Source organism: Saccopteryx bilineata, chromosome 4 (genome assembly GCF_036850765.1).
Source record: "Saccopteryx bilineata isolate mSacBil1 chromosome 4, mSacBil1_pri_phased_curated, whole genome shotgun sequence".
NCBI lineage: Eukaryota > Metazoa > Chordata > Mammalia > Chiroptera > Emballonuridae > Saccopteryx > Saccopteryx bilineata.
Genome location: NC_089493.1, coordinates 170,226,693 through 170,243,040, shown reverse-complemented (window position 1 = coordinate 170,243,040; position 16,348 = coordinate 170,226,693).

Genomic DNA, 16,348 nt, shown 5'->3' with positions numbered 1-16,348 from the left:
TCAACAGAACAAAAGATAAAAATCACATTATCATCTCAACAGATACAGAAAAGGCCTTTAACAAAATTCAAAATCCTTTCATGATATAAATGCTCAACAAACTCATTAGTGAAGGAATGTACCTCAACATAATGAAGGCAATGTATGATGAACCCAGAGATAATATTCTCCTCAAGAGTGAAAAATCTAAAGCTTTTCTGTAAGCTTAGAATAAATCAAGAATGCCCAAACTGTTAAAACTAATAAACAAATCTAGCAACTTTGCAGGATACAAAATCAGGATATAAAACTTCGTCAAATTTCCATATAATAACAACAACAACAAAAATCCAAAAAGGAATTTAAGAAAACAGTCCTATTTATCAGTGCAGTAAAAAGATAAAATACCTAAAATAAAAGTCAACCAGAGAGGTAAAACACGTGTACAATGAAAATTATAAAACATTGGTGAAAATCTATAAGGGAGACTCAAGTAATGGAAAGACATTACATAATCATGAAATGACATAATATTGTTAAATGTTTACATACCCAAAGTTATCTACAGATTTGATATAATCCTCAACAAAATCCCAATGGCAATTTTGCAGAAATAGAAAAAAAAAGACCTAAAATTCATGTGAAACCACAAAGAGCCTTGACTAGCCAGAACAATCTTGAGAAAGAACAAAGTTGGTAGCGTCACACATCCTGACTTTGAGGCATATTACTAAGCTATAGTAATTAGAACAGTATGGTACTTGCATAAAGACAGACAAATAGATTAAAGGAACAGATTAGAGAGCCCTTGGTTCATGGAATGGAGTAAGATGAAATATGGTACAGCCTCAATAAATAATTATGTAAATATTTATTGACATGGAAAGTTATCCATAGTATTAAATCAGAAGACAGAGAATAAAATATATTTACAAATAAATCTATGGATAATTCCATCTTGTTTAAAAATGTTTATATATAAGAACACACATTTATGTAAGAAATTTGGAATTATATACACAAAAATATTAATACTGGGTTACTCTGGAGGATAGATGATGTGTATTAAGCATACATGACTTTTAAAACTGAGCTTGTGTGTGCATTGGGGACCCAGCAATGCTGTGTAAATTATTGTCACAATCTTATGTGAGTGAGATCACCACAAATGGAAAGCCTTTGAAATGGAGAAAAACCTCCTTGAAATCCTGTCTTATACCCTAGTTTTCAGCTTTCTCCCTCATTCCCTTCTGCCTCCACAGATGCCCTCCAGAGAGTCCTGAATCTTTATGGTCCTGAAACTCGACGTTTTCAGAATATTTGTAGCATTTAATGTTTGCGTGTCTCATATACACTCACCACCTATTATCAACTGTTATTACCTGGAGTTATTAACTCTTCCTTATATGACTATGAACGAGTTTGTAGCCTGGAGAAGAGGTATCCATTCCTCCACTCACAATACACTCTTTTTAACCCATACCATTATTCTCTGTTCTTTAACAGGTCTCTGACGTGCACACCTCTGTGGCCATGTTTATGGTCTTTCCTCATCCTAGAAACTCTCCTCCTCTCCCCGTGTCTTTCTGAAAAATTTTTTTAAGTTCAACTTACTGGGGAAACATTGGTTAATAACATTATATAAGTTTCAGGTGTACAAGTTTATAATACAGTATTTATACACCACATTGTGTGCTTACCACTTGACATCTAGTTTCCTTTTTTACCTTATGTTTGACCCCCTTTGAACCCTCTCCATGCACCCCCTCCACCACCACTCCATCCCCTCTGGTAACCACCACGCTGTTGCCTGTATCCAATAATTTGTTTATTCCTTCTGTTTGTTCTTCTGTTGCTTTTTGTTTTATAGCCCATATATGAGTGATATCATCTCATTCTTGCCCTTTCCTGCCTTATTTCAGTTAGCATGAATACTCTTAAGATTCACCTATATTGTCGTAAATGGCAACATTTCATCCTTTTTATGGCTGAGTAGTATTCCATTCTATACATGTACCATCTTCTTTATTCAATCAATGACTAAAGGACATTTAGGTTATTTCCATGTCTTAGCTATTGGGAATAATGCTGCAATGAACATAGGCATACATATATCTTTATGAACAGGCATTTTTAAAGAGTTTTAATGAGACTTCAAACTCAAACATTGCCTCTTTTCCATATCTCTCTTGGACTTCCCTACCTTGCACCCTCATGGGCTGCTACAAAGTCCTGTGTTACTTTTGTCACAAAGCATTGTCATTGTTTCTTTGGGTGCAAGTGTCCTCCGCTGGACTGTCAGAAATTTGAGAACAAGGTGTTATGTCTCTTCATATGCCATGCCTCATATACAGTAAGTGCTCAATAAATTGTGTTTTGAATCGAATGGGAATAGAAAAGTACAAAGACTGCAATGGGAGAGAAGCTACACGTTATACAGATCAGCACTTCAATGAGATTGTCTATGATGTGATTGTCTGTAGTCTCACCAATGAATTCAAAAGATGAAATCGTTTTGAATGGGCAGACTCTTAGGGGAAACAGTAAACATCTGAATTTCAATGGTTTCTCTTTTAGGATGTATGTATGCTTGTCTGCTGAATCTTGGTCTGAATTGACAGAACATTAGGCATTCCTTGCTAAAATCTCTATCAAAATTCACACCAATGTCAAGATGATACTTGAAAAAGCTGCTGTTTGAAATTAATCACTCCCTCCCATTAGTAGAACTCATTGAAAACTGCAGCTAATGGAAAGATGCACTGTGATCACCACTGGGAAAAACTCATCCATCCACACTTTTTTTTTTTCAATGCATGCCAAATTTTTTTCAGACCTTTCAGCAGGTTACTCCCCTCCTGCTCCACTTGCTGTCTTACTGACACCAAAATGTGATCGTGTCCCTAACCGCTGTGGCCAAACACCTGGGCGCCGAATGGCTTGCTTCTCGCCCCACTCCGTGTACCTTAGCGCGCTCGCAGGAGCATGGGCCGCAGGCCGCATCACTACTCAATGTTAATGAGGTCAGATAGCCACACGCCTAATTACCAAGCCAGAGCCCACACACCCGCAGGGTAGCCTGCTCGCTCCAGGGGACCCTGCACCCCAACCTTCCCCAGGGTCACACCGTGACTGAGCAGCTGTGTCTGTATGTCATAGGAACTAAATAAGATGACGTTACTCCTCACATCACCACAACCTGAATGTGTGCTCATATTTTTTGTTAGTTTTACCCAAAATGTTCAAGATCCTAACCAACTTTATTTTCTTAAAAAAAAGAAAAAGAAAAAAGAAAGCACACCCAGAGGACCTGGAAGCGGAGAAGCACAGGACCTGAGCTGCCAGTAGGTGTCCTAATAACTGTCGTTTCACCAAGATGCATTTATTAGACATCTGTGAATTGCTAAGTGCTGTCAAAAGTCTTTCAGAAAGAAGCATCGCGTGGTCATGTCCCTGGTGGGAAGGACTGTGCCAGCGGCAATATTGCTCATGTCATTAGTGTGTGGGGAGCAGATGCTGTGAACCTCTTAGAGAGGGTCATAGAGTAGTCACTGTGCAACTGGCGGAGAGCTCTCTCTCTCATTACTGGAAATGCCAAGCTGGGAAGGAAGTGGGTCACGCTGTCCCTCATGCTCCTTGAGATTACATCATCAGCAGTTTCTGACCTTTGTCATTCAATGACCGTTTTAATTTTCCTTCTTCTGTGTGAGCCATATGTTCTATGTTCTATGAGTGTAAGTGGCATACTTATAAACCAGAAATCTTTGTCAACTTCATTATCATTAGTCTTCTGGAAAAAAAAATACTACTATGAATGACTTACTTTGGCCTGCATTTTGGCTCTGTCCTCTAAAGGAGTTTTCTGAACAGGAATGAGGCCATCAGCCGCATCAGCCATGCCGGCCCCTTTGTCTCTTTGTAAACCTGGATAAATGCAGCAAGAAGGCCTTGAATTTGCAGAGAAAACTGGTTCTGAAACACTTATCGACACCAGGAATTGGGTCATGCCTTTTGTGATGTTTAATTCTTTAAAATATTATTTAAAAGTCCTCCACTATCACCAACTTCCCCAAAAGAGTTCATCTTAGAAGTATTTTATCAAGAGGATGTTCCGAACCTAAGTGTTAGTTAAAGATAATATGATCGTTTCTCAGGCTGTCACTGTCTCAGAATTGCAGGGCTGGAAGGCAACTTAGAAACCATCTTTTTTTTACTTTGTTAGAAGTTATGTTCTTTTTTTTTTTTTTTTTAAAGGTGTTTTTTTTTTTTTTAGATTTTTTTTATTTATTCATTTTTAGAGAGAGGGGAGAGAGAGAGAAGGGGGAGGAGCAGGAAGCATCAACTCCCATATGTGCCTTGACTGGGCAAGCCCCGGGTTCTGAACCGGCAACCTCAGCGTTCCAGGTCGACGTTTTATCCGCTGCGCCACCACAGGTCAGGCAGTTATGTTCTTTTGAGAAGCAGTCAATATGGTTAAAGATAAAATTATACACAGGTGAGAAAATGTAGGCTCAACTTAAAGGTGACATTATGTGGAAAGTGATTATTAAAGGAAACTAACTTATTAAAAGCCTACTATGTGTTGCACACATCTTTTTTATCTACGACAACACTAGAAGACATTTTTAATTCATGTATTTATCCTTCTCACTGAATTCATTGGGGTGACACTTGTTAACAAAATTATACAGGATTTAAGTGCACAATTCTACAACACATCCTCTGGACATTGTACTGTGTTGTCAACATCCCAGGTCTCCATCTATCACTACTGACCCCCTTGTCCCCTCTTCCACTGTCCCCCTCGCCATCCCCCAGCAATCACCACACTGTTATCCATGTCCATGAGTTTTTCTCTTTTTTCTTTACTCAACCCTGCCTCCCCCCTCACCCAGACCCCCTCCATTCACAGCTGTCCAGCTGCTCTCTATTATGAGCCTGTCTCTATTTTGCTTGTTAGTTCATCAGATTCCACATATGAATGAAATCATATGGTACTTGTCTTTCTCTGTTGGCTTATTTCACTCAGCTCCTTTTATTTCAAAGATGGGGGGAGGGAGAGCCAATTGGACAGACTAACTGACTTTCCCACTGTCTCTCCATTCATTAGTGATGGGACTCAGTAGAACTTGAACCATTTAACTCTGAGCAGGGGGTGCACATGTACTTAGGTTTTTGTGCCAAAGGGGAGAAAACTGTTTTTGTTGAATTATCAGAGCAGCACAATCATAATATGCATCTGATTTAATCTCCCAATGCAGACAAAATGAATACATTCAGCCAAATAGAGAATAAACCCTCTAATTTCCAAAGGAAAGCCAGTGAGTGTCAGAATAAATCACTCAGCCAAGTGGCAGGGGTCAGGTTTAGAACATTAGTATGGTACCCATATTTTGACCAGATACATGATTCATCAAATTCAATCAGAACTGGTTATCTACATGATGCCAAAAACAACCACTCAATTCAGTAAAACTGGATAAATCGATGAGAAGACAATTTCAAATTGATCTATTCAAAAGAACTGAATGCAGTATGTAACTAGATGTCGTCAGGAAATAGAGGAGCAAAGAAGAAATGGGAACACAGCACCAGAATGCCACCTTGGGAAAACACAGACCTAGCGAGGGAAGGAAACCAGCTGGGGTTGTGTTGAGACACCTATCAGAGACCATACTGTCGCCCAGGTCTCCTGAATTGTCATCCAAAAACGGGCATGGATGTGCCTCTTGGCATAAATGCTTGTATGACTTGACCCACCTCCCTAGCCATTGTTAACTACTATGAGAACAAGTCACCTGAACCAAGATAGCACAGTCAGTAGGACCATCCTCCAGGAGTCTAAATTAGAACAAGAAGAGTCAGTCTCATCAGGTAACTGAATCCTAAAGGGTAACAATGGAAGATAAAGACTCCAGGTGGACAAAGCAGCAAGGAGAGCTGGCCAAGGGGGAGTTCATGATTGTAATACCCGACGTAAGAAAAACGAACAGTATCCTGTGATAGAGTGGATGGTCTGGATGGTCGGGATGGTCAAGGGCTGATCATTTAAAAATGAGACCTAATGGATGAGGAACCAGCTTCGGAAGGAGTTAGGTGAAAATATTTTAAATCAAGTGTAGAGCATGTGCAAAGGCCATGAGGTGGGAAAGCTTAACACTTTTATTATTATTATTGATTTGAGCAAGCAAGAGAGAGAAAAACAGGAACATCGATCTGTTCCTGCATATGCCCTGACCGAGGATCGAATTGGCAATCTCTGCACTTTAGGACAATGCTCTACCTAACTGAGCTATCCGGCTTGCGCAGCTGAGCACTTTTAAAGACCTGAAAAAGCCAGTGTGATTGGAGCAGAGTGACAGAGGGGGGTGGAGAGTCAATTTGAAGACAGCTTTCTAGTCAGGGTGACCATTTGTCCCTACTTGCTCAACGCAGTATGAGTTTGAACCTGTTGTCCAAGCATAATTATTCATAGCGTTCCCTTCACTCTCAAAATGTCCTAGCATGGACAATGAATTACATAGTTAGTCTATCATTTCCTACCCAAAAGTAAGAAGTTATATTTTCTTTCACATGCAATAGGAAACCATTGAAGGTTTTGAGCTGAGAGGGTCAAGATTAAATCCATCTTTTTGAGAGATCATTGTAGCAAAGAGTATGCATTGTAAATCTGGAGTCATACACAATGGATAACCAGGCTTTGGGTCGAGCTTGGTATTGGTTTTACCCACTTCTGGTGCCCATCATATCCTCAAGTCCGGAAGTTCCTGGGTAGGTTTGTAAAGAGACACCCTGAGGAGTGCAGAAGAGTGTCTGAGTACAGGAGTCATTATGTGCAGAAGAAGACACTCAACATTCAGGCCACACCAGTACAAAACAGAAAGGTCTCAGGAGCCTAGCTCACCCACAGAGATCCCTCAATTCTCCGTCCTGTAGGCACATCCTCAGGACAAGAATAAGAACATTCACTCTCTTCTCTTTAATGCTGTTGCTCCAAGGTAATTCCTCTAAACAAAATGCAAACACAATCCCAAATCCAAGTCAGAGGTGAAAGAAAAGATTCCATGAGAAGCCAGGAAAAAATTCCACACACAGCCACTGAGTACTGCATATGACCCTAATAATCCTGAACACTTGAAATGGGGTTGACTTTAAATAGGAGGCTTGCCTGGCATTCCCCACAAATAAATGTAGTTAGGAGGCAAAAGAAAAATCAACAATTTAAAAAATATTGCTGCCTTTCAATAATACCAGAATGTAGTAATTAAGACAGGTAAAGTTGGCTACCTCTTTAAAATGAGAGACACTGCCATGCCGCCCACTTATCTTGAGTGGTTACAAAAGGCAGTGAGAAATTGCCTTGGAAAATAAGTATGGCTAAGAGTTTATCTTTAAAGAAATAAGAAGGTCCAATCAGTCGTGATGGCTATTTAAACAGGAAGAACAGGGTTTAATGTGGTAATCTGTAAGGTATCACCACCTTATCATGGTGTTTTAATTCATGGTCTATTTTCCTAAATCCATTTCATAAGTGTGAATCATTTCGGAGACACATCCTCTCTCATACCCAAAATATTCTATTCCTCACACTGACCCTCAACAAAAAAAGACAATTTCTTGCTCAACCATAGCTACAAGCCTATTCACTTTATCAGGAGCAGTTTTCTTTTTTAAAGTAGCATACTCCTAAGGGATGAGGTGAAAATAGGAGGAAGAGTCGAGTTTCCATGGTATAAGCATCATTAAAAGTGCATGAGCTCCGTGAGCAACACGGGAGGAACCTAAACAATGTTCTGTGGCCTTGAGATTATGGTATATCTTGGGAAAGCATGTGCAAGGAAGAGAAAGAGAAGGGAAAACACGCATGTGTGAGAAGCAGAGTTATAGTCCTGAAAGAGATACGAAATTGAAGCCGTGTTTGTCGTGATGTGATCTGAAAATCACCAGCATCGGGGGGTGCTGGCACAGAGACAGGTCCTCAGATCCCTCCATAAGCCTGATAATAAATCAGATTCTCTGGAAACGAGATTAAGACTGCAGATAATAAATATCATGTCATTCTCCTGTGACAGCCCCTCTGAACAAAATGAGAATAAAACCCAATCTACTAGCACCTACAATGTCCTACACAATCTGTCACCTGCTTGCTTTTCCTACCTCATTTCCTGTTCTGTCCTGTCCTGCCCAGCCCCCTCCACTACCCTAAATGGACAGACCTTGCTTTCATAGTCCCCAGATATCCTGGTATTCTTCCTAGTCCTCAAATGATAACTCGTCAGGCTTGCGCTTTGGGAAGTTTCCCATCATCGCCCTAGCTAGTAGAGCCACCCCACTGCCATCACCACTCCCTGTATCACTATACTATTTTCCCCACAAAATAGTATAGTGGGGAATATTATATCGGTTTCTTATCGCTGCCGTAACATATTACCACACACTTAGTAGTTTAAGACAACATAAATGGATTATAATTCTGTAGGTTGGAAGTTCAACACATGCCTTTTCTGGGCTGAGATCAAGGTGTGAGCAAGGCTGCATTTCTTTCCGAAAGTTTTAGGGATGAATCGGTTTTCTTCCCTTTTCTAGCTTGTGGAAGTCACCCCCAGTCCTTGGCTCATGGCCTCTTTTCTTCATCTTTTAAGCCAGCAATGTTACATCTCTCTGGCCTTCCTTCTGTAGTCATTGCTCTCTGACTGTTGCCAGAAAAGGTTCTCTGTTTTTAAAGACTCATATTATTATACCACAACCCAGGTTAATGCAGGATAATCTCCGCCATCTTAAAGTCCTTGGCCTAATGACATCCTCTGGCAGAGTCCCCTGTGCCATGTAAAGCAACGTATTTAGAGATGGTAGGCATTAGGACATGGATATCTTTGAGGGCCATTACTCTGCCTACCGTAAATACTTAACATTCTCTTAAATCATCTTATTTGTTTCTTTATGCATTTATTGCCTTTATTATCAACTAAAACTCAAGGTCACCACTGATTCAGAGTGCTTAGAAACTAGCCTAGCATACAGGAGATGTGCAATAAATATTGACTAAAAGAATGAAAGAGTGAGGGATTTCCATACCAAATACATGAACGATTATTATATACGCTTTTTTACTTCTTAACCATTACGCCGGAGTTAAATGAAACTGTAGTCAGCAAGTCTACCTAGTCTGTCTAATTTCCAATTCATTTCAAGTCTCTCACACAGTCTCATCTACACTACACTGATGGAGCATGTAGTCTATTTGTAATACATTTTAGAAATGTTTTGCCTTTATTGGAAAGTGGCTATCATGGAGAAATGTTTTATGTCTAACAAAAACCTCTTTTATTACTACTGAAGCTCCTTTTCTTTTTCTATGGCTTTGAAGAACAGAAAAAATACTGTGCTCTCCACACACCTCAGGAGATGCAAAAATCAAATGATTACAGAGGGGTGTACAGGTGATGAAAATGAGCGGAACCAGAAGGTTGAAAGACAACAGTATGGTGAAGATTTTCATCCTGTAAAAGGCATGCTGAGTCAAAAGGAATACGGATTTCATGTTGCCATTGCTTGTTATTTTTTCAAGTGAAAAAATATGAATTCTCATGTGAAATGATGCCTAAAATGATAGGCAGGTAAAGAATTCTTCTGTTTCAAGCTATGACAGAGTAGCACATTTCACTAACAGCAGCTAAACATCCAAATCTTTCTCTCTCTCTCTCTCTCTCTCTCTCTCACACACACACACACATATACATACATACACAGACACACAATTCCTTTAAAGGCAATGTAAAAATGCCAATGTAGCCAGGATTTGTGAGATCAATAGCTCAGAAAAAGGAAGCTCACTGAGGTAAGGTGTACGAGGTGTGCATTGTGAATACCACTTTTCTGCTGGGAGAATTTGTCGTGTTTTGCAGAAGAGAGGCTGAGAAGCCCAAACGCAGGAGGTGGCAAATGCAAAGAGGTAGAAAAGCAATCAGAGTGTCTTGGCACTTTCCCAGGACTGGGGAGACAAAAATTGAAGTTTGAGTTTGCCAAGGCTGTTTGTACAAAAGGAAACAAGTTTCCCAAGAGAAGGGAGGGTGAAGACGTTAGCCTAAAACTCAGTATGTTTTCCTTTGAAGTATTTGCCATTTCTTAAGCTGTGCCTTACTTTATGTCTAACACAAATCCATTTTATTGCCACCGAAGCATCTTTCCTCTATTAGGTCTGAAGAACAGAGAATGCCCTATTCTTCTATGCGATTTCAGCAGACAGAAATCAAATGGTTACAAACAAGAACCACACAGCTGATGAAAATGAACGATGTTACTTGGGTGCAAAGCAGGAGGAAGTGGTGGTGTCCGCAATGAACTGGCTAGTGAAGCAGCGCTTAAAGAAGGAAGTGGTTTCTGGGTACCAATGTGGGCCTTTTAGGAACACAAATTCTGTGTACACAAACCTGGACACAGTGTTCAGCAATTCTGAGTAACAAAATGGAAGTTCAGAATCCCAAGAAGAAGGGGCCACTATCAGAACTCCAGGCTCTCAGCTGGGATCTCTGGAGACCTACAGTCTAGGAATCCTGATCTTTTTAAAAAAATTCCTCCTGATTGTATTGAGTGGATCTACCCTTGTGTAGCTAACAGCAAAAAAAAAAAAAAAGAGGGTAAATAAATTTGTTGGGAAGTATAGCATCATCTATAATCTCAGCAATTTTTCTACAAATATATTTTAAGATTATTTTGTTTATTGTCCTGGCTGGTTGGTTCAGTGGATAGAGCCTCAATCCAGCTATGGAAAACCCGGGTTTGATCACTGTTCAGGGCACACAGGAGAAGCGACCATCTGTTTCTCTTCCTCTTCCCTTTCTGCAACTAGTGGCTCGAATGGTTCAAGCGTGGGTCTTGGGTGTTGAGCATAGCTCAGTTGGTCTGAGTGCATCAGCCTCAGGCACTAAAAATAGCTTCGTATTCGAGTATCAGCCCTAGATGGGTTACCAGGTGGCTCCAAGTCAGGCGCATGCAGGAGTCTGTTTCACTATATCTCCTCCTCTCACTTTAAAAAAGAAAGAAAGAAAGAAAGAAAGAAAGAAAGAAAGAAAGAAAGAAAGAAAGAAAGAAAGAAAAGATTTTATTTATTGACTTTTTTGGGGGGGGGGAGAAAGAGAGAGAAATTGTGAGAGAGGAGCAGGAGCAATTACTCAGAGCTGCTTCTCCTATGTTCCTTGATTTTATTTATTGATTTTACAGGGAGAGAGGTAGGGAATGAGAAGAAGTTGCTTCACTCTTGCTCTTCATTGGTTGATTGTTGTATGTTCCTTGACTGGGCAAGCCCAGCATTTTAAACCAGCAACCTCAGCATTCTGGGTCAATGCTTTATCCACTGCTGTACCACAGGTCAGGTAACAAATTTTTTTTTACAAATATTTAATTAAAAAAGTTATCAAGCAGCCCTGGCCGGTTGGCTCAGTGGTAGAGCATTGGCCTGGCGTGCGGGGGACCCGGGTTCGATTCCCGGCCAGGGCACATAGGAGAAGCGCCCATTTGCTTCTCCACCCCCCCTTCCTCTCTGTCTCTCTCTTCCCCTCCCGCAGCCAAGGCTCCATTGGAGCAAAGATGGCCTGGGCGCTGAGGATGGCTCCTTGGCTGCTGCCCCAGGCGCTAGAGTGGCTCTGGTCGCAGCAGAGCAATGCTCCGGAGGGGCAGAGCATCGCCCCTGGTGGGCATGCCGGGTGGATCCCGGTCGGGCGCATGCGGGAGTCTGACTGTCTCTCCCAGTTTCCAGCTTCAGAAAAATACAAAAAAAAAAAAAATTATCAAGCATAACAAAAAATGACTAAGACCTCCCCAAAACAATATTTTTTAAATTTTATTTATTTTAGAGAGAATGGAAGATGGAGAGAGAAAGAGAAATTAATTTGTTGTTCTACTTAGTTATATATTCATTGGTTGATGTCTGTGTGTGTCCTGACCCAGGATCAAACCCACAATGTTGGCATATTGGAACCACACTCTAACCAACTGAGCTACCATACCAGAACCAAAAGAAAAAAAAATCAATAGAAACTATTCTACAGGTAACCCAGATATTTGAAATAGCAAGCATGAACATTAAGCTAACCGTATTCTAAAAAATCAAATGGAGATTCCAAAACTAAAACAATATGATAACTGACATTGTTAGTGAATCATAAAGTATATCAGAAAAAAATCAAATATAAGTAGAGAGGAATAACATATATATATTATCATATATATTAACATATATCAATATATATTATCTGCAAGCTTAAGAAATATGGTAAAGGTTCAACATATGTGTAACTGGAGTCTCAGAGGGAAAAAGAGAATGAGATGCAAGAAACACTTGAAGTCAAAGCTTTTCTGAGAATATTTTACAAGTAATATTTAAAAAATCAACCCACAGCCTCCAGAAGCTTTGCAAATCCTAAGCAGGGTAAATAAAATTAAACCATATCTAGGTTCATTAGAATCCAACTGCAGAAAACAAAACAAAAGGGAAATTCTAACCGGAGAGAGAAAAAGAGAGGAATCAGACTCAAAGCATCAACAATAAAATTAACAGCTTGTTCTTTTTTTTTTTTTTTTTTTTGGTATTTTTTTTCTGAAGTTGGAAACGGGGAGAGACAGTCAGACAGACTCCCACATGTGCCCGACCGGGATCCACCCGGCACGCCCACCAGGGGGGCGACGCTCTGCCCACCAGGGGGCGATGCTCTGCCCCTCCAGGGAGTCGGTCTGTCACGACCAGAGCCACTCTAGTGCCTGGGGCAGAGGCCAAGGAGCCATCCCCAGTGCCTGGGCCATCTTTGCTCCAATGGAGCCTAGCTGCGGGAGGGGAAGAGAGAGAGAGGAAGGAGAGGGGGAGGGGTGGAGAAGCAGATGGGCGCTTCTCCTGTGTGCCCTGGCCGGGAATCGAAACCGGGACTTCTGCACGCCAGGCCGACGCTCTACCACTGAGCCAACCGGCCAGGGCTAACAGCTTGTTCTTTAACAGAAATGATGGAAACAATAAAATAATGAAATGATATTTTCAACCTACTGAAGGAAAATGAATGAATAATGCCTATAACAAAAATAAATTACTAACTTGAAATTTAGTGCCCAGTAAAATACTCTTCAAAAATGAAGGTTTCAATAAAGACACTTCTGGAAAAACAGGAACTGAGAATCTGTCACTAGCAGACCCAGAAGCAAGGCAGGAACTGGTCTTCCTCCATTTCACGCTTTTACCTTCCTTTATGTTGACTTCTTTTTCAGTTGGTTCATTACTCGTGGTGACCCAGAATCAGGCTTACTTTTTCAATAATTCTAAGTTAAATAAATAAAAAGAGGCCACTTTCAGCAGTTCAAAAGAGAATGGGGTCATCTTTTTAAACTAACCACTAAAGCCTGAGGATTTGAGGTTATGATACAGTAAGAGGCCTTGGGCACATGGAGCATCGAGCTAGGGGGTCACACGGGCTCACCAAACCATGTGGAAGAGATGATTCTCCAGTGACACAGGGAATCTGTCATCCCAAAATAGGGAAGGGTGAAAAAGCAAACAAAGTGGGGAACCACGTTTTTCACCTGTGACATGTTTACAGGTTCCTCTAGGGTTTCATACATTCCCTTAAGTAAGTCAGCAGCTCTGGAAAGTTTTGATGGGTTTGTAAAGCCTTGCATCTCAAATCATATCACAGGTACAAATTCAATGAAGAAAACCCATTTTACTCTTATTAGTTATGCATGTTTGCAGGTGACCATCTAAAACTCTGTGACTTCTGAAAACCCACATTCAGCTAGTTCCTTCCTCCCTTCTCATTCTCCTTCCCTCCCTCCCACACCTCCTTCTTTCCTTCTCTCTTCTTAATTCCATTTCTTTAATCGCCTTTTCATTCATTTCACTCAGCTTCCTATCCTGCATTTATTTATCTAAGGTATCTCCCTCTGAACCCAAGATTTCTTTCTAGAAATATATAAGAAGAGTTTGATTGTTTTTTCCATTATGATCTTTTGGTATTTTATTCTGTATATACAGCCTTTCTGAATTTTTAGATATCCATAACAACATCTCTTATTTTTTGCTATGTTAGATTTCTACTAAATGTTGTTTCATCTCTCTTTCCAGGCACATATGTTCTTCACTTAGCAAGATTATTTGGCAAACCTCCTATATTCACCTTCAATGCCCATAACAAACATTTATTCTTTTAGAGAAGACTTTTTAAATTCCCTAGACAATAAGGTGCATATGTGGAACTTTGACTTCATTTATAGGATAGCCTTGCAATTGCAGTGATATGACGTTGTTTCCCATCCTTACATTTCTTGATTACCCGAACGGGTGGGGCTGCATCAGCTCACTATATTTTCAGTACCAGCTCTACTTCCCAGCACACGTTACATGTTTACTGAGATGCACAGAAAGGAGAACAAAGAGAGCCAGGACTAACTCTGTGGAGCAGCAACATCCTGATTTCTTTAAATGATTTTGACATTTCTTTCTCTCCCTTCAACACTCTCTCTCCCTTTAGAATTGCTTTTTGAATTTTCTGGGATATAAAGTGATGAAATAGTGTAATATCACCATGAAGTCTTTTTTCTTTCCTATCAGATCTTTAGATCATTTAAAAAGTAATTATATGAACTCACAGTGTTATTAGTTATGTTCATTGAATTGACATTTCCATTACGAATCCATTTTTAATTACTTTAAACATATTTCATCAATATTTCTTCTGAGAACAGTAGAATGTATCATGGCACACGTGCCACAGATTAAATGGAGAATTCTATACCTGTTAAGTGAGGCCAGCCGTGACTGGAGATTGGATAAGGCCTCTGAGAACCTCATCAATGCTAATGTGGTCCACGCTAGTAAATAGACTATTCATATCTGATTTGTAACACCCTTCAAAATCTAGGCAGTTTATAGATGGTTGACTGTGTTTCTCAATTTTTTTCCTTTATTAGTTCTGAGGCAGGGAGGTACAAATAAGAAGGAAATTCCTAAATTAAGATGTGAAGGCCCTGGCCAGTTTGCTCAGTGGTAGAGCATCAGCCCAGTGTGTGGAAGTCTCAGGTTCAATTACCAGTCAGGACACACAGAAGAAGAAACCATATGCTTCTTCTCCCCTCCCCTTCCTCCTCTCTTCCTTCTCCTCCTATAGCCATGGCTCAACTGGTTCAAACACATTGGCCCTGGGCACTGAGAATGACTCCCATGGAGCCTCAACCTCAGGAGCCAAAAATAGCTAAATTGTAAGCATGGCCCCAGATGGGCAAAGCTTCGGCTTCAGACAGTGTTTGCTGGGTGAATCCTGATCAGGGCACACCTGGGAGTCTATCTCCTCTTCTCTCCATTAAATAAAAAAAAAAAAGTTTCTCTGAAAGAGAGAAACTTTCAGCCACGAATACTATACCCATCAAAGCTACCCTTCAAATACGAAGGAGAAATAAAAACATTCACAGATACAGAAAAGATGAGGGAATTTATCATCAGAAAACCCCCACTCCAGGAATTACTAAAGGGGGTTCTCCAATCAGATACAAAGAACAAAAAAAAACAGAGCCACAAGTAAAAGCTCCAAGAAGAACACAATAAAACCAAATTTAAACTGTGACAACAACAAAAAGAAAGAGGGGGAGAAGATGGAGATTAACAGTAGCAAAGGACGATGGAGTGCAAAAGTACTCACAAAATAGTTCGCTACAATGAACAGGGTAGGGACCCTTTTCATTACTCAAAGGTAACCACCATTGAAAAAACCACCACAGAAGCACATGAGATAAAAAAGATAGCAACAGAGGAAAGATGTATGGAATACAACCAAATAAAAACAAAAGATAGAAAAACGAAAGAGAAGGATCAAACAAGACACAAAACTAACAGAAAGCAAGATATAAAATGGCAATAGGGAACTCACAAGTATCAATAATTACACTAAATGTAAACGGATTAAACTCACCAATAAAAAGGCACAGAGTAGCAGAATGGATTAAAAAAGAAAATCCAACTGTATGCTGCCTACAGGAAACTCATCTAAGTAACAAGGATAAAAACAAATTCAAAGTGAAAGGCTGGAAAACAATACTCCAAGCAAATAACATCCAAAAAAAAGCAGGTGTAGCAATACTCATATCGGATAATGCTGACTACAAGACAGGAAAAGTACTCAGAGATAAAAATGGCCATTTCATAATGGCTAAGGGGACACTGAATCAAGAAGACATAACAATTCTTAATATATATGCACCAAACCGAGCACCAAAATATATAAGACAGCTACTTATTGATCTTAAAACAAAAACTGACAAAAATACAATCATACTTGGAGACCTCAATACACCGCTGACGGCTCTAGATCGGTCATCCAAACAGAGAATCAACAAA